We start from the raw sequence: 26357 nt of genomic DNA on the forward strand, positions 1-26357 counted from the left end.
CAAACAATGGCAGTAAAATGGGCTGGACTGAAGAGCTCAGTGACTTTCAACGTGGAACCGTCATGGGATGCCACCTTTCCACCAAGTCAGTTCATCAAATTTCTGTGCTGCAATAGCTGTCACGATCATCTGTCAGTGCTGTTATTGTAAAGTGGAAACGTCAAGGAGCAACAACAGCTCAGTTGTGAAGTGGTAGGCCACACAAGCTCACAGAATGGGACTGCCAAGCGCTGAAGCGCACAGTGCGGAAAAATCGTGTCGTCGGTTGCAACACTCACTACCGAGTTCTAAATTGCCTCTGGAAGAAACATCAGTACAAACACTGTTCATTGAGAGCTTCATGAAATGAGTTTCCATGGCCATACACAAGCCTACGATCACAAAGCGCAATGTCAAGCGTCGGATGGAGTGGTGTGAAGCTCACCGCCATTGGACTCTAGAGCAGTGGAAACGCGTTCTCTGGAATGATGAATCACGCTTCACCATCTGGCAGTCCAACGGACGAATCTGGGTTTGGTGGATGGCAGGAGAATGCTGCCTGCCAGAATACATAGAGCCAGCTGTAAAGTTTGGTGGAGGAGGAATAATGATCTGGGGCTGTTTTTCATGGTTTGGGCGAGACCCCTAAGTTCCAGTAAAGGGAAATATTAACACAACAGCACACAATGACATTTGACATTCTAGACTATTCTGTGCATCCAACTTTGTGCCAACATTTTGGGGAAGGCCCTTTTCCCTTTCAGCATGGAAATTCAATTCCCTTGTACACAAAATGAGGTCCATACAGAAATGGTTTGTCAAGATCGGTGTGGTTAGAACTTGACTGGCCTGCACAGAGCCCTGAACTCAACCCCAAACACCTTTGGGATTAATTTCAATGCCGACTGTGAGCCAAACCTCATCACCCAACATCAGTGCCCAACCTCACTAATGCTCTTGTGGTTGAATGGAAGCAAATCCCCACAGCAATGTTCCAACATCTCGTGGAAAGCCTTCCCACAAGAGTAGAGGCTGTTGCAGCACCAAAGGGGGGGACCAACTCCACATTATGCCCATGATTTTGGAATGAGATGTTGGACGAGCAGGTGTCCACATATGTGCTTTTGGCCATATAGTTTGTGTGTGATTATATATATTTATATACAGTAAGTCCTCGCTTTTCGCAAGGGTTGCGTTCCTGGAAAACCTTATGATAAGCGAAACTGTGTTAAACAAAACATATTTTCCCATAGAAACCAATGTGTTAAAGGGGGGATGTGTTTTTGGCTCGGAATTTTTTGGACACAAGCACAAATAAACAAAACACACTCCTCGAGTAGTGGCGACTTACCCCGAGGCTGGAGGAACGGAGTTGATTGCGGTGGACAAGTCACACTTGCGGAGTGGCAAAATCGTCCCCCTCTTCACTTGACACTGTGCTGTCACTTTCTTCACCAGTGGGAACGGTCTCTTGGCAGCTGGTTGAAGGAGCATCCTGGATGGTGGATGGAGTTGGTGCTGCATCTTTTGGCTTGAAAAATGCATGGAGAGTGGGCTGGATGGCTTTCTTTTTCTTTGCTGCATAAAGTTCCTTGTAGCAACAAAGGGCATCATTAACAACACTGCTAAAATCAGTGCTCCTTTCAAGATTTGGATCTTGCTCGACAACAAATTCTATGGCACTTTCAAACGAGCTGAGGATTTGGCTGAGGTTTTTCATGGTGAGATGCTCGGATGAAGGTGTCACAGCATCTTCTTCTTCCTCAAGAGCCCACTGCTGTTCCAACTGCATAAGATCTTCATTGCTTAAGGGTTCTGCATGAGACTCCAGTAAGTCATCCACGTCCTCTTCGTCAACCTCTTCAAAACCAGCCTCTTGCACCAGGTCTACAATTTGACTTGTAATCAACGGAACATCAGCAAACCCCGTGAAATTGTGGACACACTCAGGCCACACTTTCTTCCACACAGCGTTCATTGTGGAGGCACTCACCTCCGCCCATGAATCCTTCATGTTTTCCAAAGCCATTTTTATGTTGTATGTTCGCCAAAACTCCTTGATTGATGGCTTGTCTTTATCAGTTTTTTTGACAAGCTGCAGCATGGTATGTTTAACATAATAGGCTTTAAAAGCAGCAATAACTCCCTGATCCATAGGCTGTAAAAGTGAGGTAGTATTTGTGGTAAAAATACTACCTGCACGTTTTCCCACCAGTCTTCCATTTGCTGAGGATGGGCAGGAGCATTGTCTACAAGCAGCAAAGATTTGTTGTCAATGTTGTTCTCCTTGGAGTACTTATCAACATGATTGGAGAAGTAATTGATCACGTAATCGTGGGTCAATGCCCTCACAAACTACGCGCTTTTTCTTGTATCACGGCAAGAGATAAAGGCATGCGACGTTTAGTTTGATCTTTTATCCACACACATAATAAACGCTCCATGTTGTGCATAGCACCATCTCTCATTCTCGTTAGTGTCGTTGCACTCGAACTGGTCGCAATCTGTGATACTTTCTTTATCTTTGCCGAACTTTGAACGATCAAATGTACAGTCGATGCAGCGATTGCTGCGCGCGGCCGATTTCCGTTGTCCCTTCACCTCGTTCATGTCTTTTAATTATATCCAATTTCACCTTCAATGTGACAGCCTTTCGTTGTATCTTGAAACGAGGTGTGCTCGGCAAAAGACTTGCGGGTCGCTTGGGATTCATACTGGAAGGTATGCAGGCGAGCGTGAAGAGAATACGTACAGTGCAGCATACAGTACATGCACAGTAAAATGAAAGTGTGTTTATGCGCATCCTGTGTGATTGTTGTTTTTTGCAGGCAGTTTGAAACTTTTTTTTTTGCGTTTTTCCTTGCAATGGCATTACGATCGGCATAAAATGTTTGCGATAATTGAAAAATTGGTCCTTAAAACTAAATTACGAATAATCGAAACAACGATATGCGAACTTCCGGCTAGCGAGGACTAACTGTGTATACGCATATATATATATATATATATATATATATATATATATATATATATATATATATATATATATATATATATATATATATATATATATATATATATATATATATATATATATATATATATATATATATATATATATATATATATATATATATATATATATATATATATATATATATATATATATACATACAAGGCGCCACGAGGAGGAGTGATGCAAGGGCCACATCGGCCATTTTGGAGTTAATGCCATATATCACTATTTTAACCCTTCCCCTATCATCATCATATCATTAAAAAATGTCGCTTACATCACTCCTCCTCACCAGGCCTCATGTATATATATATATATATATATATATATATATATATATATATATATATATATATATATATATATATATATATATATATATACACATCATAGTGTGTTCCAAAAATATCTGGACAACTTTGGTTGTTAATATGTTTAGTCGCACAAATGTGACAATGATACCCTTTGTTTTATATGATGGTGAAACTCATCATGTTTTCTTGATTTTCAGGTCTGGTGGTTTAATGTAAAGGAAAATGGCGACTCCACAGAGGAAAGCTCATTGCGTTGAATGGTTCATCGAGACACGATCAGACACGCAAGTTCAGCGTAATTTCTGTTTGAGGTATGGAAGGAATCTGCCATCAAGGAGTTGTATCAGAGAGTGATACTCTGAACTCAGAGAGTTCAAGGATATTGGAAGTTGTCATGAACAGAAAAGTACCGGTCGACCAAGCACAAATGCAGCAGACGTTGAACGACTGCGTGAATCATTTCAACAAGGTCCCATAAAATTAATTTGATGCACAGCTTGAGAATGGGACTACCAACCACCACTGCACACAGGATTTTGCATAAAAGACTGAAGCTTTATGCCTACAAGGTGCAGATTCTGCAAGAAATGAAACCAAATGATGGGCCCAAATGCAAGACGTTTGCCTTGGAAATGCTCAGTCACATGGAAGATTAATTCCTTGGAAATGCTAAGTCACCAACCGCCTGACCACCACCACCACCAGACGTAATCCCCCTTGACTTTTTTCTGTGTGGATTTGTCAAAGATGTTGTCTTCAACACGAAGGTGGAAAACCAAGCAATCTACCTGGCAAAGGCCTGCCTGCATGCATGCATGCTCGCACATGTAGCAACCTTTGCACCCCTCCGGTCAGCTCACTCCGAATCTGATTCGTACATGATACACTATGGGAAAGCCGTTATCAATTCAAAACAAAACCGTCAGTGCTAACAGTCCCATTAACAGAGGAGGTGGGGTTTGTGATGAGGTTGGGGGGGGTGGAGAGAGGGGAAGGGAAGAGGGAGGGAGAGGTGTGTGTGAGTGAGAGTGAGAGTGAGAGTGAGAGTGAGAGTGAGAGTGAGAGTGAGAGTGAGAGTGAGAGTGAGAGTGAGAGTGAGAGTGAGAGTGAGAGTGAGAGTGAGAGTGAGAGTGAGAGAGAGAGATATTCCGGAAGATGTAACACCCAATTCAACTTCCATCTGATAGACAGCACACACATTCATGAATCACCTGTCTGTGAAACACCGGGATGACAGTTTATAGTCGGGTCGGGATTCATACACAGGCTTGACAGCTTAAGGCGAGCATGTGCACCTCTCGGCTACTCTGCTGTGATGATGCGATTCATTGCTTTGTAACAACTAAAAACATATTTAACTCTTTGTAATCATCAAATTTGTTTTGCTTTCCTAACTCCGGATATGTCCACATGGAGGACCGAGCCACGGTATCACTATTGAAGCTTGTGGAGAATAAAGCTTGAAGAGCACTCACCAAATGGCACTCAAGCAAGCACTCCAATGAAATGGTTGAAGAAACTTTAAAAACGAAACATTTAATTTTTCCCTCTGCCACCGAAGGTGAAGGAGGTTATGTTTTCACCCCCTTTCTGTCTGATTGTATGTCTGTTTGTTTGTTTGCAGGATATCTCAAAAAGTTGTGGACGAATCTGGATGAAATTTTGTGGACAGGTTCAGTGTGTGACAAGGACAAACTGAATAAATTTTGGTGAAGATCTGGATCCGGATACTAGAATTTTTTAAGGGATTCTTCCCCATTGAGAGGTTGTGTTAAAAACGATATGAAGCACGATATCTCAAAAAGTTGTGGGTGGATTCAGATGAAACGTGGTGGGCGTCCTGGGCATGTGACAAGGAAGAAGAATGTCAAGCAATGACCGAATTGGACAAAGAAACACTTTATTTTTTCCAGTTGGAACTGCTGCTGAGGTAAAATAAGAATTTTAAGTTTTGAAATTTGGCTCAGATTAAAAGATTCTCGAGGTTATGGCATGTGTGTAAATGATATAAAGCCACAAACGCTGGTGTCTCCCGGTGTTCATAAGCATTGCAATGTATCAAGCAATTTGTAGGCATGATGATGAGCTATTCGATGATATGTGTGAGGAACGTGGAAAAAAAAATTATCATTAAGAAACCATTGCGGCCTGTTCCAAATCAAGGCATTGTTGAGCAGGCCAAAAAAATGGCAAATTAAGACCCTGTCGAGGGAGAGTGAGGTGTCCGACGATGTGCCTAATAAAGGATATAATTAAATAAGGCCATTAATTATCTTCAAAAGGGGTGTTTTAATTAAACCAAACACCCAATTATCAGTCATGCACTTCCTTGGAGTTCCCTTGGTATGCAAGCAAAGTTTCAGGCTGCTCGGTGTTATGGTTTTGGAATTAAGGAGGACACACCCACATGCACGCACCTCAATTGTTCAAACTCACAAATAATTCAAATGTCAATTCCACACAAACAAAGCTCCATCTGCAAATTGTTTGTCCTTATGTGAATATATTGTGAAGTGAAGGTTGATAGAAAACACAAGACCATGTTCTCGGCCACACACTGTCAGAACACAAGAGGCAGTTGATAATTTATGCAAAGCAGTGATGAGGAGCTCTGGTAGGAATATATGCCTACTCTCTGCCACATTTTGCATCAACAGCGAATCAGTAAGAATAACACTCATAAAGGACCTTGTGTTGGATCCAGAAAAGCTTCAGTTTGTCCATGTACTCTCAGCATCTGACAAAGAAATGAAAGCCAGATTGTTCAATGTTAATGACTTTATTCATATCAATGAGCAATCAACATATCATTGACTATTAAGGAGTGATGAGGCAAGTGCTGCATAGAGTTGTTTTGTTAGTCAATGGAACTGCAAGTATTTAGACTCAAATTCCCAGGAGCTTCACAAAAAAACTCTTCATCATCAAAAACTTGTGGCGTTTGTTTTTTTATTTTTTTTATACATGCACTTGGCTCATGGAAGAGCTGTGACAGAAGAAAATCAGGACACAACGCAACAAATGGAACAGCAGGAGAAAGGGGAAACACCACCAATAGGGTGGAGGGAGAAAGTAGATGGAGATGGACAAGCAAGGGATACAGTGTAATGATGATGAGGGGTATGGGAGAACACAAATGGTGGACAATATGGATACATAAGCAAAATTTTGGGAAGGTAGGGAGTAGTTTAACGGGTGTAAAAACTATGGTGGTAAACAGCTGTCTTGAAGACCAGGAGGGAAGAACGAGATTGAAGAGAATGTGGAAGTTAGCTCCACAGGCAGGATAAAAGAGGAATAAATGAGTGGACGTGAGCAGTGATTCTGGATTTTGGGAGTTTCACAAGAAGGGGATGATGGTAGACCACTTGCACCGTACAGAAACCTGATGGGGACAAAACATGAAGAGAGGAAACCCTGAGTTCCTATCCACCTACAAGGCTTTCATCCGCAGCTTGATGGAGTACTGCTCTCTCCTCTGCGCTGGCCCCCCTGCCTTACATCTTCCTCAGCTTGATGCTATGGAAACAAAAGCCTTCAATATAATTAGAATCTCTTGCGATGAAGCTGTCTATGGGACTATCATTTCACCATTGCTGACATGTCGGTGGTCTCTCTGTCTTCTTCCGCCTCATTTCTGTACTTGCACCGTCTGCCCTCTCCGTGCTTTGTCCCCCCACAGGTAGCTGCAGGCTACATGTGATCCACCAGCAAACCCCTCCAGGTGAAACTGCCTAAATCCAGAATCACTGCTCACCTCCACTCATTTAGTCCCCTTTTAGTGCCTGTTCATTTAGTGTTCATTTAGTGCCTGAGCAAACAGAATCTTTTCTACCCCCATTAAACCACTCCCCACCCCCCAAATTCGAGGTTTTTCCTTCCTGAGAGTTTGCTTCTGCAACCATTATATCCAGCCCCTGCCTTCTATCCTACTCCTCATCCTTACCTGCATCCTTTGTTGTCCATCTCCATCTATTTTGTCCTCCGGCCCTGCTGTTGGCTTTTCTCTATCTCTATCTCTATCTCTATCTCTATCTCTATCTCTATCTCTATCTCTATCTCTATCTCTATCTCTATCTCTATCTCTATCTCTATCTCTCTCTCTCTCTCTCTCTCTCTCTCTCTCTCTCTCTCTCTCTCTCTCTCTCTCTCTCTCTCTCTCTCTCTCTCTCTCTCTCTCTCTCTCTCTCTCTCTCTCTCTCTGTGTCTCTCTCTCTATCTCTATCTCTATCTCTATCTCTATCTCTCTCTCTCTCTCTCTCTCTCTCTCTCTCTCTCTCTCTCTTGTTTCCTTATGTTCTGTATTCTCACTCTTCCACAAGGCTTAACTCTATTTACAAAAAACAAAACAAAAACAAAGGTTGATATACGGATTGCAAAGCACAAAGAAAAGTCCAGCCAACTAAAAAAATTGCACTAAGTACTACTCCATCGATTTGGAAACAAACTGAAAAGGACATAATTATTCTCAAGTGCCATTTCATCCATGACTCACAAACTTTCTCATCTAATGCCTGAGGGCAGACAGCAGGAATCACATTTCATACCTTGGCTCTGTGTTTGTGGTGAAAAACATGGTTAACTCAAGAGTTGAGAAATAATTGCTACTTCACTTGATCGTTCCCAAAATGAGAACAAATCATTTTGACGACAACACAAAACAAGTCATAATAACCCACATTTTACCGTCATAAGCCGATGATGTTTGTTCTCCAATTAATGGGCAAATGACTTATGATCCAATCAAATGTGAAAAGATTTGAATTTCCATCCCCCAAAATTTTGCAAAGACAGATCGGTCTTCAAGCTACAACAATCTAACAGAATGATCACTTTTCAGCAAATCATTACTCCAGCATAGCTCCACGGATTGAGAATTTTGTTTGCACTGAAGCAAAGGGTTAAGTGAGCTCAAGCATCACAACCTGGAAAGTAAAAGTCCAGCACTGGTATATCAAAGTCTTGAATCCTGCCATTTGTTCATAAGGATTCATTTCTGGGATCTGAAATATGTATGAACAAATAATTTCACATTCCTTTTTGTCACGATAAAAAAAAAAGCTGCTGTTTTGAGGATTTGACTGGTGATTCTATCTCTTTACGGTTTAGGTTCCAAAATGAACAACATATTGACGAAACATTGGTAAGAGATTGTTCACAAAAATGGATATGTACAATTGTGAATTCACGTCCCTCAATCAAGATAAAGTCAGTCGAGCCAGTGTGGAACGGAATTCCTGCCAGACCATTATGCTACATCCACTGTTTTTCACCGTTGCCTGTAAACAATATGCTCTACAAGTACTCAATATTACCTTCTGCACACCTACGTGAGAAATGTGCCATTGAAAGAGAATTATTAGCTCCGGACTACTCGGAGCGCAAAGTAAACTACTAAACAGCAAAGGGTTGCTCTTTATCTGCTTGTCCCAAACCTTTGTGCAGTTCATATTGACAACATCTAAAAGCAGACATTCCCGTCAAGTCACTTACTCATTGTAGCGAGTTTAAGAAGAACACAGAATAAGTCAGTCGTTTGGTATATCCACAACACCACCATTGTCCTCAAGGCTCTTGTCAAGGATATTTATGTTTTGTGTTTGACTGATGAAACTGCACATTATATTATGCACGTAAGCAATTAGCAAAGCAATATCTAAACTCATACTTTGTCCAAAGTACATACATCCATTAAAATAAGGGCTGTTTGTTCATGGTTTGTTTTGAATGCTCTATTTATAAACACAAAAATCAGATTTTTTAAAAACAATGTGAGTTTGTAAATTACTTCAGCCTGCATTTGATAAGAGCGATTGTAAAAGTAAGATTTTATTTGGTTTAACTTGCAGAGTACAAGTCCAATATGCCCACAACAGACCCTCGTCCACTCTCAGCATTTCGTCAATCCCAGCATCTCCTCAGAGATCAGGAAGTTAGGCTATGCTCACCACTCATGCTGACAGGAGATGCAGCAGTCTGTAAATCTTTTAGGAGCTATTGACCGCAAGTTGCTTTCAGGTAGGACATGAACACCACCCCCCTGCAGCACTCGAAAGGCTCGGCCTTATCACTCGCTTAGATTTCACCACCATTGTCATTCTGACTGCTCTGACATCTGGGAATTTTGTGGAACAGTGGCTTGCTGTGCAACCTGACGTACCTGAACCTTGTCATGTTGTCCACTCATAAAAGGTTAACCTAGTTTGATTGAACTGCTACGCCTTGAATTCCAGGTTCCAACATGTGTCCACTGTGAAGATCCCTCTCCAGATTGTTTTTTTTAATGTGGTATGACATCGCTTTGTGGTCTCTCTATGAAAACAGGAGTAACCGTACCTGCACAAAGCAGATAGTGAAGGCTGTCTTTATGTGCAAGTCGAAGCCAGCCGTGGGTTTCCATGTAGCCAGCTTTATAGGACAGAAAAAGTAACATTTGAATGTATTGTATTTTCCAAAAAATAAATAGGATGAACTGTAGACATAGAAAGTGTGGGGATTAGGATGGTCCGTACACCTGCAAAGCCTTTAAGTCATCCAGGCACAATGGGCTCAAGGATCACTGTTGAGGCATCTTGAGTATCATCCAGATGAGATGTGCTCAATCTTGGCATTTTCTCTATGGGATGTTCTGTGTTGAAGATACCTCAAGAGGACGGACAAAAATCCATATCTGTGAAAGATTCTGCACCCGGAGGCCGCCTGCAAATACTGTGGTCCGCAAGGTAAACAGACACTAAAAACCACCTCACTGACATGCCACATGACCAAATTTCACTCGTGGTCTTAAATTGTAACATTTTAACCTCAAACGCAGTTAAATACCCTTTGTTGTGATGATGTTTTGAGCTAGGCTTTTAGAGCAAGTGCATTAGGAAGGAATTGCTGATCAGTATTGCTGTCCCAAGTAGAAATCGATTTTCCAGCAGGTTCCGCGACGGATGCATTTGATCTGACGCATTGAATGGCTTTGCTCATCCTCACCGCGAGGCCTTTGTAAACCGTCTATTCCTATATCGAGAACAAAATCTGTACATGTCACATATGTGATTTGATAAGGCATTCTGCTGTTGCTAGAGCTGCTTGTGACAGGATGTACGCGCTGTTTTGTGATAATTCCGTTTGAGACGCAAGTTTCATACAGATAATGACAATAGCAGTGAACGGTGCTCCGTGGTGATGCTGTCCTCTCATGATTCATGGATGCGACAGTGTGAAAGCCTCAGGCTTGATGGAACAATGAGGATTCAACTCTGCTTGCCATTGCCTCGTGGCTTCTGCAGGCATGCATAAGTAATTCAACAAGTCAATACTGCACCTCCTTGCAGGTCACTGCAATACTTCCTTATGGTGGATTTACTTTTAGAGCAAAGGATAAATAGAGAAAAATATGACCAGGACACAGAAATAAGTTGAAAATAAATTAATGTCAGGGAGTTTTTACGGAACCTTCTTCAAACGAGTTCATATTTTGGTCGAAGACAATCGGCGACTTGATCCGTGCACTCCATAAAAAAAAATTGGCGCGTGGAAGCAAAAGCTAAGTTGTGTGAAAACAACAGGATTATCTGAAACAAGGACGCAAATTGGCAAACGTTGTTAGTACTAAAGATCACAGACAATTGGCTGGAATGGCTTTAATAATGTGTGAGACCACCATCGACCCCAATACAAGTTTGTACACATCTTTACATTGAGCAAATCGGATGACACAGCTCTCATTGTGGCTTGTTGTGCCTCTTCCAGTTGATCAAGAGGCTGTGGGCAGACTTGGTCACCACAAACACAGCATGCACGTTCAATCGGACTATGATGATCCATGTCCATTCAATTGGTTTTAAGTCCAGAGCTCGTGCAGGCCAATCAGTGAGAGCGATGTTGTGGTCTTGAAGCGCCTGCTGTGTCGACATATACTCAGTGTGGGTTAGCCTTGTCATGCATAAAGATTCAGTTGTGACCATTCTGTTGGGCCAGAGGGATGATTACAGGCATAAATATGTGTGCCCCGTTATATCATCCCTCTGAATGATGACAAAGTCAGTTTTTTGGCCAACATGAATGCCAGTCATTTCTAGCAGGTGCCTCCGCAAAACCCATCGTGATGCCAAATGGCACAATTCACAAATCGTTCCCCACCTCGTATCCAGAAAATAACATGGTGCCAATGCTTCACTCTCTGGTTGTGATGTTTTGTTACCCATTGCATGCACTGCTGTTGATGGTACTGTGCCCGACGGATGTGGAGAAGTGGTCTTCTGGACCTGCAACCAATGACAGGAAGCCTGTTTTGACCTGTCTGAGTCTAAATTTGATGGTTGGTTGCTCTTTTTTGTTTTCATGGTCTCAGGCTCATGAAGGTGCTGCAACATAAATGATGAACGCACATGCAGATGGATAGATTGAACAATACCAGCCATGACTTCAAACAAAACACAGCCACTGCTGTTTGGGTATGTGACACGACTTCCCAGGACACTCTAAGTACCAGCAATGCCGCCACTGTAATGTCGTTTCTCTCGACGTAATCAGTGACAACTCTTTTGGTGTTAAATGATGCCTCGCCATCCCTAAGCTGACTTAGATCACATATGTGGCCAATTTGCAGAGGGTATTGACATGGGTCATGCACAGACTTGTACACACATTCTGTGGGGAGACGTGATTTGAACATGAATTTTCAGAACTGCTCAGTTCAGATGAGGATAATTATACATTACATGTTCCACATCCGATTACCTGATTGGGATTATTTTCTCAACCGCAGTGGTTTCATACAAATGAATAATGAATTTCCGAATTGTGAATCAACAGTTTAGGTCAGTGTTTAAAGGTGACTGCTTAAATTTTTTTTGAGGAGTAGATATTATTTTGTAGTTTTAGAGACAAGCTCGAAAACCGCTTGTAACAGAATATATCCTGCAACACACACATTAAATCTCGGCCAACATGACAAGGCTGGAGGGGACAGGAGTATGTGCAAATGGATGAAACAAGGAGGTTGGGGGAGAGGAAGGGGAAGCCAACAAAGAATGTCAGCCTCAGTAGCAGGCACTCTCACCATTAGGCCACATCCTATAAGATCATTCAATTCATTAAATGCACTTTGACCATTGAAATATGACACAAAAGAATGCTATTAAAATGCCATTTCCAGAATTATTAACCTTTTACCATATATCCAAGATGTTGCTGCTTACTCAGGAATGTGCAGCATAATCTATAATTGATATAATCTATGGATATTCATGCACAATATAATCCATATTCCAAAGAAAGCAGGAACATTTTGTTTGTTAAACAACAACTCAAGTTTTTAGCCGATCTCGACAAATCTTAACATGCGTAGGCAAGGGGAATTGGGAACAGGAGTATGTTCAGAGGGGGTTTGGTTTCCCTGGGGTCTTCACGACAAAGGTTCACACTTGCTGAACGTCATAAGGGTGTAACGCAGAGCTGGAGATACCACATCCAAGTATCAAGTAGATTAAGAAACAATTTTGAATGGATGAAAGGTGTCAATTGCATGTCAAAAGATGAGAGCCTCCGAATTCCGGCAAGGTACAAAGCCAGAGAAATTGCATGGCTTTAAAGCAAAGAAAAAAAAAAGTGGTGTGGAACCAGAAAGTATGTTTTAATGTTTGGACCCTTCATCCCTATTAGCCGTCTACTACGTACTTATCTCTTGTAGGGCATAAGGGAAAAAGTTGATCATTATTATTACCAAGCAAGATCTGAAAGAGCATCAGAGCAAGGCAGATTCAATGAAGGCTTCTCACATAGCCTCTTGGAGACAAGATTTGAATGATTAGAAAGTTATCGTATCATTCTGTTGTGTCAAGAATGAAGCAAAATGAAAATTTATTGATCGTAATAGTGTTGCAGTTATGGAAATGGACCCCGGTGTGGAGCATTCAAAAGGGATTCCCGAGTAAGATATTTCCTTCGTAAATGTAATTAGTCAGGTACCTTCTTCCCCTCGTATCAGAGATGGGGGAAATGCGTTGAGTATTGGCATGTTCCATCCCCATCGTGATTCCCCACCTTTTGGAGATTTCCCAATTTACATCCATTCATCCATCCCTCCATACCAATCACTCACCCTTCCCCCTCTCGGACCTCTCAAACCCTGGAACACCCCCTTTTTCATTTAATACATTCCAATCCCTCTCCATTCTCAAAACCCCCCAAATCATTTTTCCCATCCTAGCCAACCCAGCACCTTCCATAACTACAACCACACGAACACCATTGATTACACCGACACACATTGGGAGCCAGATCTGAGCTGCGAGTAAGGGAAAGCTGAAGGGCCATGTGAAAGCCACATGACAAATGCACACTGCGAGTGAAGGAAAGCTGGACCACATGGAAATCACATGGCAGACACAAACTGCATAACCGATACCTACAACGCCATGCAGGGTGTGGGCGGGGCTGCCCGGTCAGTGGTGGCACAGGTGCACCAATTGGGGGGGGGCATGGCAGTGGTAAAAGCGTGCTGCGGAAAACTCTGCTCACCAAAGACACGCCCCGTCTGAGTGCAAATCTAAGCCAGTTGAATGCTGCAGCTTGGTGAGATGTGCAAATCCGAGACGGCGGTATGGATCGATGTACCAACATGCGGGACGGTGGGTTAATTGGTTGATTCAAACCACTTTTGGGGGGGGGGGGTATCATGGTAAAAGATGAATTAGTTTTGTGGAATGTTAGGATAGAGTGGAGATGCTTCCCCACCCCCACCCCCACGGTGCCATTGTTGTATGTCTGTGGACGCGAGAGTAATGGAGAAGGGTAATTGGATTTTGTGTGGACCCATTGTGTCCCAAATTGTTAGTGCAGTGGTATGCACGCCCCACCCCCCTTCTGGCTACTCCGCCGGCAAGACTTGTGGTGCAATGCCATGTCATAAATTGGTCACCGTGTGCATTTGGGTTTTCCTCCCGGGGGATAGGATATTTAGAGGGATTAATTTCCCTGGGAGGGAAGATTAGTTTGAAGGATTTAGAGGGGCAGGAGCTAGAGTTAAGTTCGTCACTGAAGAGCGTAGGTGTAATTAAAGGGATTAGTGGGGTATATAGGTTAGGTAAGGGCCAAAGCCAGCTGCCAGATCTGCTGCTCCCACACGTTCCAGCCCCCTATTACGAGTACGTGCCCATTGAGAGGCCGGCCAGCATAACCTGCCTGCATAAGAAGCAGATTTGCCTGTTTTGTCTATGCCTTGTTTGCCTTAGCCATGCCTGTGCTATGCCATGCCTGTTGCCCCACCCATTGCCAGCCGCCCTTATCATGCCCCCACCTCCCCCCACAAAGGACTGTCATCACCAACCGTGAGCAAAGGACCACTTGTCTTGTTGCCGTGCCGACCTGCTGTCGGCCATTTAAGGGCTGTTGTTGGCCAAGGACCGTTTGATGGCCATGTCGGCCTGCGGCTCAGGAGGGAGTCGAATAACTTTTTTTTTTCTTAAACAAATCCTAGACCAGTGGCTGAAAATTGTATTTCGTGTAAATTATGAACAGTTTGAAACACAAATGGATATACGTGTAGTATGAAATTTTGTGCTGTCTGAGGTTAGATATTTGTGTCGTACGAATGTGTAGAGTTACTAACACAATTTATTCGGTTTCATTATTTTCAAATGATGTAGATCTATGAAATGTTCCTGTACAAATGAATGTTGCAGTCAGGGATGCAATTGGTGAGGTAATTGTTTTAAAGGGACCTACACCTAATATGTAGAGGAGCTGGCAGACTCAGAACGAGTCTGATACGGAGGAGGGGGTAGTGTTGTGGTTATGGAAATTGACCCTGGGGTGGAGCATTTAACACATAAAAGGATTCCATAATAAGATATTTCCTGAGAAAATGTGATGACAGGTACCTTCCCCTCATATTAGGGATGGAGGAAAATACGTTGTGAGTATAGCATGTTGCATCCCCATTGCGATTCCCTACATTCTGAAGATTTCCCACTTTCCATCCATCCATTGTTTACTCCATCCCATATCCATCCATTCATCCCTCCATTCCAATCCCTCACCTCCCCCCCATCTCAAACCTCTCAAATCCTGTACAACCCCTTTTTCATTTAATCCATTCAATCCCTGTCATCTTCCAAACCCCTCAAATCTTTTTTCTCATCTTCTCCTTCACAGAACCTTCTGACACCACAACCACACCACCAATTACAAGACACATTCGGAATCAGTTCTGCATTGCGAGTAAGGGAAAGATGAAGTGCCATGTGGAAGCCACATAACGGACATGCACTGCAAGTGAGGGAAAGCTAAACGGCCACGGGGAAGCCACGTGGCAGACACGCGCTGCCGAGCCGATACCTACAACACTGTACAGCAAGTAGGCGGGGCTTCCCGGTCAATGGGAGGCCATACGGCAGGGGTCAAGGCGTGCTGTGGCAACCTCTGCACCCTGAAGACATGCCCAGTCTGCACACAAATGTAAGCTGGTGTGTGCTGGAGTTTGGTGCCTGTTCAACACATGCAGAGATCTGCAATTCCAAGACACTAAGCCTGCCATTATGAGTTTCTGTCATTATGAGTGACTGCCAGATGAGTCATTGTCTGTGCAAGTTGTTGCCCAAGATAAGTTCTTGCCTGCTCGAGTTGTGTGGACCAAAGGGCACAGGGATGTGAGGAGGGCAGAAGGCACGTGGTACTTGGGCGTGCAGCAGGCTCCAAACTGATACACATGATCTGTTCTTTCTGTCTCTGAACTCCCTAATTCATTTACTTAAGATGCCCAAGAGTGGACAAAGAGCAATCAATGATGACAAAGAGCAGGGATATAATCTCACATCCAATGGGAGAAAATGCAAAGTGAAATAAAGTTTCACACCTGATACACATGGTTTTTCTGAAACTTTCAGAACATGTGTACATCAGTTTGCACCAAATTATGAAAAACATGCATAAAAATGCTCAACAATACTTTGATTGTATTGAAATGGAATTAGAACTTGACACATGTCTGAAATGCACATTAGCAGGTAATAAAAACAGATAAGTTAATAAATAAATCTCAAAATAGACTCAGGAATGATACAAGAGCTAAAAACCAAAACCTTATACAAATACTTATAGGGAAAGAAGAAAAGATAGTCATCCAGTCTGCCACAAACAAATGCACCAGGCAATTGGTAAGGAACATCTTTCCACAACTCGGCCCATCCTCAAAACATCCATCTTCCCAAGGAAGAAAAGCAAAACTTTGAAGCAACTCTTAGTGACACTGTTCCAATACAGTTTCTCTCCATGCATTGAGACGTTCTCGTAAAATGGCCACAATGTGAAATCACCAAAGTAGATACCAAAAGAACAGCAGCACTTGATACTCAACAAAAACCCTGTACCTTCCCAGACTAAACCTGCCGAGACATAAGGGGAGGTTGCCTCATGGAGTTGAATCATATGAAACAACTCATCTATCGGATTGGCCATGTAAGTAAAGAATTCTCAAGGGATAACTGAATACAAATTGCAAATGATCTTGAGGAAAGCATGCCCAAACTTGCATTCCTAATTCACCTTGCTAGAAATTACCAGGAAAGCAAGTGTGATTAGAAAATGCAACACCTGAAAGAGAAACAGCAGTGAACACAACCACATGAACTGCAACAGAGACAGAATTTGGACAAGTCTATATTAGAAAAGCAGCATAATCCAAAAAAAGAACTGCAGAATACTGGGAATAGAGAATAATCCTCACTGAAAAGGCTAATAAGAGAGCAAGAAGCTGAAATGGGAAAGACATATCAAGGCCACCACACAGACAGCTTTAAGGAAATGGCAAAACCATGTGAAACGGACAAGTGTGGGCTAAATAAAAAAAAAAATGAGTTCCCTCTAAGGAACTTCAGAAGGCCATTCGGCTCATCAAGCCTGTGCATTAGTTGCCAACTGATGGGGTTTTTTCCTGTTAAATGCTGAGAGTTAAGCAAGGAAGCAGCACGTACCATTTATTTAAGTCTTTGGTATGACTCGGTCAAGGTCTTCAAACTACTGACCTCCAAGTATCAGAGTGGATGCTCTCACCATTACGCCACAGAGGTTCTGCAAACTTGGAACAAAAAACACCAGTCGGCTTGATCCAGGATGCAAAACAATCGCAGCAAAACCGTGCACAGAGCAATCCATTGAAGTCCCAACAAAAACTTAAACATCCCAGCTCCCTGAAAAGTTGGCTTCTTCCTGGTCTTCTTCTTGTGTATGCAGCATGTGGTTGTGGGTTGCATCATTTGCTGGGTCCATAGCTGTGCCACTTTTAAAATTATTTTTTTATGTTGAAGGCTCCAGTCACCAACGAAATAGTCCTCATCGGAGCTAGGCCTTAAATAAAAGAACTGCATTGATAGAAAAGTAAGGAAAGAGAGAATGGTCTGAGAGTTTTTGAGGATGTAAAAAATCTGCTTTTTGAAAAAAGGAAGGTCGTAAGTGTTTGGGAAGATGTGAGAAGGTAAAGCGTTCCAGAGTTTGGCAGTGCAGGGGAAGAAACAAACATCGTAACGGCCCACCCTTGAATTGCCAATGACCACTCAATAATAATGTGATGTAGTGGCTTGTCGAGTATTCCTTTGTCACACTAATGGTGGAGGTACACAAGCAGCAAGTTCATGCGAGCAGAAACCGAAGTAATATCTCTAGAAAAGAGAAAGAGAGCCTACTTTGCGGCGTAATTTGAGCGGATTGAGTTTTGACGTCAGATTGGTGGAGTTGACAATTCGAATAACTTTGGATTCAATTCTTTCTCGTAAGTATGTGTCGCTGGAACCTCCCCAGATGTGAGAGCAGTACTCAAAACAAGGACGAATCAATCGTTTTTATAGTTGGAGCAACTGTTCAGAGGAGAAGAATCTTCGACATCTGAACAGGACTCCTAATTTATTTGAGGCAGACTTAGCTATTTGCATAATGTGTGGATTCCAGGATAAATTTGAAGTTAGAGTAATACCTCGTAGGTTTATTGTATCACATGATGTAATTGTAGATCTTACAAAGGAGATTGGAGAGTTGAGAAGTGTTTGAGAGAGAGAAAGAGAGAAAAAGAGAAAAAGAGAAAGAGAGAAAGAGAGAAAGAGAGAAAGAGAGAAAGAGAGAAAGAGAGAAAGAGAGAAAGAGAGAAAGAGAGAAAGAGAGAAAGAGAGAAAGAGAGAAAGAGAGAAAGAGAGAAAGAGAGAAAGAGAGAGAAAGAGAGAAAGAGAGAAAAAGAGAGAAAGAGAGAAAGAGAGAAAGAGAGAAAGAGAGGAGAGAAAGAGAGAAAGAGAAAAAGAGAAAAGAGAAAAAGAGAAAAAGAGAAAAAGAGAAAAGAGAAAAAGAGAAAAAGAGAAAAAGAGAAAAAGAGAAAAAGAGAAAAAGAGAAAAAGAGAAAAAGAGAAAAGAGAAAAAGAGAAAAGAGAAAAAGAGAAAAAGAGAAAAAGAGAAAAAGAGAAAAAGAGAAAAGAGAAAAAGAGAAAAAGAGAAAAAGAGAAAAAGAGAAAAAGAGAAAAAGAGAAAAAGAGAAAAGAGAAAAAGAGAAAAGAGAAAAAGAGAAAAAGAGAAAAAGAGAAAAGAGAAAAAGAGAAAAAGAGAAAAAGAGAAAAAAGAGAGAGAGAGAGAGAGAGAGAGAGAGAGAGAGAGAGAGAGAGAGAGAGAGAGAGAGAGAGAGAGAGAGAGAGAGAGAGAGAGAGAGAGAGAGAGAGAGAGAGAGAGAGAGAGATTGAGTTTTGGAAGCATTAAACAACTTGATTACATTTGCCCCACTGGGAGATCTTGTCCAAATCCAAATTTGAAGGAGTGGCTGTGATGAAACGAGATGTAGATCGAGTGAGGGAAGATGTAGCAGATGGGAAAGACAAGGAGGAATGTACTGTAATGTATTGTCAAGGAATGTAATGTCGAGTCAAGGATATCACCTGGAGATCTTACCTTGCGAAAGCCATATTGGTGCTCAGATAGAAGACTGAGATTCAAGATGCTTGAGAAAATTGGAATTGAGAAGACATTCAAATACTTTGGAAAGAGTAGAATTCAGAGCAATAGCACAGTAGTTAGAAGGGTTTGAACGATCAACCTTCTTTAAAGTAGGCTTCACTAAGTCAGGTTTCCAGGAAAGAGGAAAAGTTTGGGTTTTTAAACAAAAACGAAACAAACAAGCATGCACAGGTGCAAGTTCTGAAGCACATTCCTTCAACCGACGGGGGTTTTGCCAACATGGACTGATGTGGTGCCTCCTATAGGCATTAACTGTTCCCCCTGAAGATTAGAGCAGGAATTTGGTCAGGCCTAAGGGTGCCAGCGATAGCTCACCTCCTCTTCGGGAAGGACACATCTTGGATCTTTAACGTCCACCAACTCATTCTGGCAGAAAAGACACCAAGTTTAACATCCATTCAAGGGATGGCACACTCAATTCATCCCTCGTCTTCCATGCAAAAACACAAGGAAGCTTGGTCAGGATTTGAACACAGACGAGACAACTCGGAGGTGTGTGCATACCTCAAAGGCTATCATGTGATGATAACTTACCTCTGACCTGTCCTGTCCATTGTGAACAAGTAACTGTGATAAGATCTAGTACTCGGAAAAAAAGAAGAAATAGAATGGATGGCATTGCTAACTGAAGCATATGTATGCAATTATTTTGATCCAAACATATCAGACAGACGCGTTCTAGTGTTCTAGTGTGTGAAGCTCGAAAATACTTGTTTGACAATAACTTGAAAAATAGGGGCAATACACCTGGGTGCTCACCTGGTAGAATAATGTTATGTTCGTGGAGTAGACGGAGGAACTTCATAGGAAAAGTAGGATTGTATAGAGTAGCATGGTCCATGGATGGGTAGGAGACGTGTCGATGTAATTTAAGTTGGGAAACCGTCAGCTTAAGTTGTTATGAATCACCGCACGGGGGGCGTTGCTGTGTTGATTAGGTATGGATTAAGGCCAATTTCTCCAAGTATGTGATTGCACCCTGTGACCTTTTGCAATGTTTTTGCATTTACAAGACTGGTGATAAAAAGGAATCACGTCCTTAAAACAACAACAACAACATAGCCAAACGTTCCAAGCAGGCAAAAGAAACCCCCACCTCCAGGAATAACAACTAGCAAATCACGCCCCTGTAGTGGATGATGGACTGGCGTGACATCAGAAGGTTCGAGTGCGAGAAGAGTAGTGTGAGGTACGTGGTTGGAGGAAAAAGAACCCAGCTCACTGGCTTCCCTTCGACACTGTGAAGAAGGCTGCATGATTCTCGTATTCCTGCTGAAGCCAATTTGTTCGCAAGCTGGAGCAAAACGCTAGCCATTGACTGTTCAGCTGAGTCGTGAAGCATGTGCGGTTCTGAGGAGGGAAGAAGAGCGTGCCTCGTGGCCTTATCACAAGGCCTCAGAAATTGTCTCGTCGTATGGTCGAGGAGGAAGGTGGGTGATCGTGGTGAATGGACCTGGTAAAAGAGAGGAACGGTCGAAATATTTGCTCGTGAAAAGAAGCTGCATGGCAGTTTGAGCCCTGGCATTGAATACCATCACATGAATACCTCATGCACATTTCCTGCCCAAAGAGAAGCTTGGTGCCATTTTTGGGTGTGGTTTTCCACGCAGTGACGACACAGTTTCGACAACGTCAGGTCTAAGAAGGATCATCTCTGGACGAAGCTTAGTGCCAGAATAAAGGAGGGATTTTTCTTTTGTTTTATCTCTTCCCCTTGTCCGTTTTTGTAGATGTGCATCGAGGCTCCTCGACTTTAGGCCGTAAATTACTTCACGCTTTGATCTATTCCTCTTATGAATACTTAATTTATGTTCATGAAACCCCTATTTATTAAGGTTGCTTGTGTGTCTATTCGTTGTGGGTTTGAGTATAAACCCTTGTCTTACGTCCTGGGGAACGTGTCTGGTACGAGCTACGCCGCCTACCATCCCCCGCGCTATAATCTCCATGAATCACGTGTTTGCCTCCAATGTAGAACAGTTCGGCTATCCATCCAGGCCAGTCTTAGCCAGCATGGACATGACAATAATAATACTGAGCAGGAAGTCAACGTGCTACAGAATCAGCAAAATGTACCAATCAACCAATGTTATTGCAAATACGTATTTTGGGGGGCAACCCGCAGTAAATCCTCTTAGGGCCTGATTTTTTTTTAATGCTGTGCACAAACTTTGGTATATACTGGTGATGAAGGTTCTGGTCAAGTTTCATTGAAATAGTGTGTGCAGTTTCAGAGAAAAAAGTGTTTTGCAAGTGTTTATGGATGGACTGACGGACGACGCGTAATCCTATAAGCTCCCCGGAACTCTGTTCCAGGTGAGTTAAAAATGAAGAAAATCAAACTCGTACCTGTCAGTATCCATTTGAACCACTGCAGTGACAAAAACAGACACGAAATACGTGAAAGAGGTATGAGGAAATGTCAACAGAAGAGAAGAGTTACAGCTGGAAGCTATTGGTGTTCAATGCTAATCGTTGAAAAAGCTCATGGCATAAAGTTACAACGTCATAGAAAACCTGGAAATGTTCCTGAGATTAAGCTTGAAAACATCACAAATTGGTCCTTGAAAGAAATCTAAAAAGAATATAATGAAGGCAGAAACGTTGGTCACTGGGAGACATTATTCTGACATTTTGATAACACAAGGAGATTACAACCTAATAAGGAAACTTTAAAGGTCAAAGCTGGTCATATATCCTGTCATACCTGTGCCATAGCCACAACAAATAAGCATTCCACCAACGGTAAGTCGTGCCAATAATAAGCTTACCGCAAAGAAGAGACTTGTTCAGGGTACCAGCACACACTGGCTTGCTTGAAGAATGGCTCTCGATGCAGAGGAGGCAGGTTTCCCGTCCCGAAAGGTCCTTAATCGACCAGCTGGGTTTTTACCCCGTGGGCCTTCCACCCCACGGGGTCGAAGCGCCGCTCACATTCTCTCTTTTCTTGTGTGCAGTTCATTTGAACGTCTATTTCTCCATTATTCATGAACAGAATTCGATGAAAATTGACAGGCATGTACTGGACACATATGCGCAGGCATTAACTGAGCCCAAAGTGCAATCCCGGCCCTATGGGCTGAGGAACGGCCCATTTTGGCCCATTTTCTTAAAATTGGTATTTCTCGGTTATTAGTGGATGGAACTGAACCAAACTTGACAGGTGTATTCTTGAGAGAATTCCCCAGGAATTAACTGAGCCCAAAATGTGATTCCGGCCCTTTGGGCCGAGAAACGGCCCTTTCAGCCCATTTTCTTAAAATTGGTATTTCTCGGTTATTATTGGATGGAACCGAACCAAACTTGACAGGTATATTCTAGAGACAATTTCCCAGGAACTAACTGAGCCCAAAGTGCGATTCCGGCCCTTTGGGCCGAGAAACGGCCCTTTCGGCCCATTTTCTTAAAATTATTATTAAAAAAAGAAAAATTAAATGTGCTGGGCAATGCCCAACGGAAAATGAAGTCGCAGATGATGATATGAAACTAGCCTCACTCTTGTGAGGCGTTCTGGTTTCTTTTTCTGATGCGATGAAAATCTTACCAAATTTCAAAACTATCTGTCGTCCGTGCTATCGCTCACCTGAGAGCCGTACAAATGAACTCCCATGGGTATGTTCGCAATTCGAACTTGTTACTGACAACCACAAAGCAACTGCATTGAAATTTGACTTAAAATAACTCAGGTTATGGAAGATTAGATTCCAAATCCTCAGTAAATAAACAAGTTCTCTTTTAAGGAAATTTGATACAGGAGAAGGCCATTAGGCCCATCAAACCCTGCACTTATGGTTGTCCTTTTTAAATGCCGAGTGCCAAGCAAGGGAGCAGCACATACCAAAAGTCTTTGGTATGACTCAGCCAAGGTTCAAACCGCCAAGCTCTCAGACTCAGAGCAGACGCTCAAACCCATGACACCACCGAGTCTGGTGCTGATACGTTAAGCCAGATTTTAACCCACACCACCTCTGGTGTGACAATTGAAAATCCAGGGATGTTCATCATGAGACCATGGTACTCTTGACAGATGAGTGTCCACGGATGCACAGAATTACATGACCAATCCATAATTTGCGGTTTCCTTTCGTTGGTGCACAATAAAGATCCCATGATGTCTTTTAAGATAAGTAAGCAAGTTAGCTCTGGCACCTTGAATATATTCCAAATTACTGCCCGAAATGACAGCTGGAAAGACAAGGGCAAAATATCTAGCATAGCCAATTCAACCAGATATTACAACCAAACTGGTTACCAAGCACAACCAATCAAACCACCAATCACAAACAATCAAATGACCCAGCACAAACAATCAAACTACCCGGCACAATCAAACCACCCAGCACAAACAATCAAACCACCCAGCACAAACAATCAAACCACCCAGCACAAACAATAAAACCACCCATCATAACTAATCAAACCACCCATCATAACTAATCAAACCACCCATCACAAACAATCAAACCACCCATCACAAACAAACTACCCATCACAAACAATCAAACTACCCATCACAAACAATCAAACCACCCATCACAAACAATCAAACCACACATCACAAACAATCAAACCACCCAGCGCAAACAATCAAACTACCCATCACAAACAATCAAACGACCCATCACAAACAATCAAACCACCCATCACAAACAATCAAACTACCCATCACAAGCAATCAAACCATCCATCACAAACAATCAAACCACCCATCACAAACAATCAAACCAGCCATCACGAACAATCAAACCACCCATCAAACAATCAAACCACCCAGCGCAAACAATCAAACCACCCATCACAAACAATCAAACTCCCCATCACAAGCAATCAAACCACCGATCACAAACAATCAAATCACCCATCACAAACAATCAAACCACCCATCACGAACAATCAAACCAGCCATCACGAACAATCAAACCAGCCATCACAAACAATCAAACCAGCCATCACAAACAATCAAACCAGCCATCACAAACAATCAAACCAGCCATCACAAACAATCAAACCACCCAGCGTAAACAATCAAACCACCCAGCACAAACAATCAAACCACCCATCACAAACAATCAAACCACCCATCACAAACAAACTACCCATCACAAACAATCAAACTACCCATCACAAACAATCAAACCACCCATCACAAACAATCAAACCACACATCACAAACAATCAAACTACCCATCACAAGCAATCAAACCATCCATCACAAACAATCAAACCACCCATCACAAACAATCAAACCAGCCATCACGAACAATCAAACCACCTATCAAACAATCAAACCACCCAGCGCAAACAATCAAACCACCCATCACAAACAATCAAACTCCCCATCACAAGCAATCAAACCACCGATCACAAACAATCAAATCACCCATCACAAACAATCAAACCACCCATCACGAACAATCAAACCAGCCATCACGAACAATCAAACCAGCCATCACAAACAATCAAACCAGCCATCACAAACAATCAAACCAGCCATCACAAACAATCAAACCAGCCATCACAAACAATCAAACCACCCAGCGTAAACAATCAAACCACCCAGCACAAACAATCAAACCACCCATCACAAACAATCAAACCACCCATCACAAACAATCAAACCACCGAGCACAAACAATCAAACCACCCATCACAAACAATCAAACCACCGAGCACAAACAATCAAACCAGCCATCACAAACAATCAAACCAGCCATCACAAACAATCAAACCAGCCATCACAAACAATCAAACCAGCCATCACAAACAATCAAACCAGCCATCACAAACAATCAAACCAGCCATCACAAACAATCAAACCAGCCATCACAAACAATCAAACCAGCCATCACAAACAATCAAACCACCCAGCGTAAACAATCAAACCACCCAGCACAAACAATCAAACCACCCATCACAAACAATCAAACCACCCATCACAAACAATCAAACCACCCATCACAAACAATCAAACCACCCATCACAAACAATCAAACCAGCCATCACAAACAATCAAACCACCCAGCGTAAACAATCAAACCACCCAGCACAAACAATCAAACTACCCATCACAAACAATCAAATCAGCCATCACAAACAATCAAATCAGCCATCACAAACAATCAAACCACCTAGCACAAACAATCAAACCACCCATCACAAACAATCAAATCAGCCATCACAAACAATCAAACCACCCATCACAAACAATCAAATCAGCCATCACAAACAATCAAATCAGCCATCACAAACAATCAAATCAGCCATCACAAACAATCAAACCACCCATCACAAACAATCAAATCAGCCACCATCACATTTGCCCAGGAACTCCTTCAGCATCATCGACGCCCTCCAGTTAACTCGACCCTTGATGACGATGATGACATTGAGGGATCTCGAGCATGAGACAACGAGTAACCAAATTCGGTGAAGTGATCGGTGCAGATCGTTTTTAAAACCAAACCAAGCGAATAAAACACGACCACTCACTGGAAATAGTCCTCCAACGTGTGGTTCGTAACAGTCTTTTACAATAAGGCACATGGGGTCCCCACGATGGGGACTCAGGGTAAACGTTTACAGTTCAATCAGAGTTTACTCACGAAGGTCGTGAACCGGTGCCCAGTGGGTGGAGTGTTCTGAGAGTTTACTTTCATCATCAGATCATTCATTCTTTCTCTGTAATTCTCTATTTTTTTTTTTATCGAAATGACGTGTTCACTCCTCAAACAATCGGTGGAATGCAGCAAAATCTGCAAAAAATAAAAAAAAAGTCAACATTCATTCTCAAATTGCTCCCAGGTGGAAAATATTTTCAGGTTACCGCAATTGCTGTTACCTTTTCACGGTGACGTCATGCATTTGCTGTGAACATATCTGAGAAGTCACGTTCATTCGCACGACGCGTGACGTCACGCTTGACGTACGCTTGCTTTGCGATCGCGCGGCACCTCAGGCGTTCTTTTTTTTTTATTCAGTTCTCGCCTCTTTGCGTCTGAAGTGTCGGCGCCGCGGAAGTGAAACGTTTCTTCAGAGTCAGAGTTTGTATCTCAATCGAAAAGTTTCTC

At 42.4% G+C, this 26357-nt stretch overlaps 1 long non-coding RNA gene across 1 annotated transcript; it reads right to left on the minus strand.

The window, feature by feature from the left end:
* Positions 1 to 5518: 5518 nt before the first annotated feature.
* Positions 5519 to 26259, minus strand: LOC147015362 (uncharacterized). The gene is made up of 4 exons (XR_015050301.1): positions 26129 to 26259; positions 25893 to 26042; positions 17277 to 17380; positions 5519 to 6046 (listed from the first exon to the last, which is right to left on the minus strand). It is a non-coding gene; the product is annotated as an uncharacterized LOC147015362 (long non-coding RNA).
* Between the last annotated feature and the right edge of the window lie 98 nt (positions 26260 to 26357).

Source organism: Eptatretus burgeri, chromosome 12, assembly GCF_056783735.1.
Source record: "Eptatretus burgeri isolate ZD-2024b chromosome 12, Ebu_testis_v1, whole genome shotgun sequence".
NCBI classification, from domain to species: domain Eukaryota; kingdom Metazoa; phylum Chordata; class Myxini; order Myxiniformes; family Myxinidae; genus Eptatretus; species Eptatretus burgeri.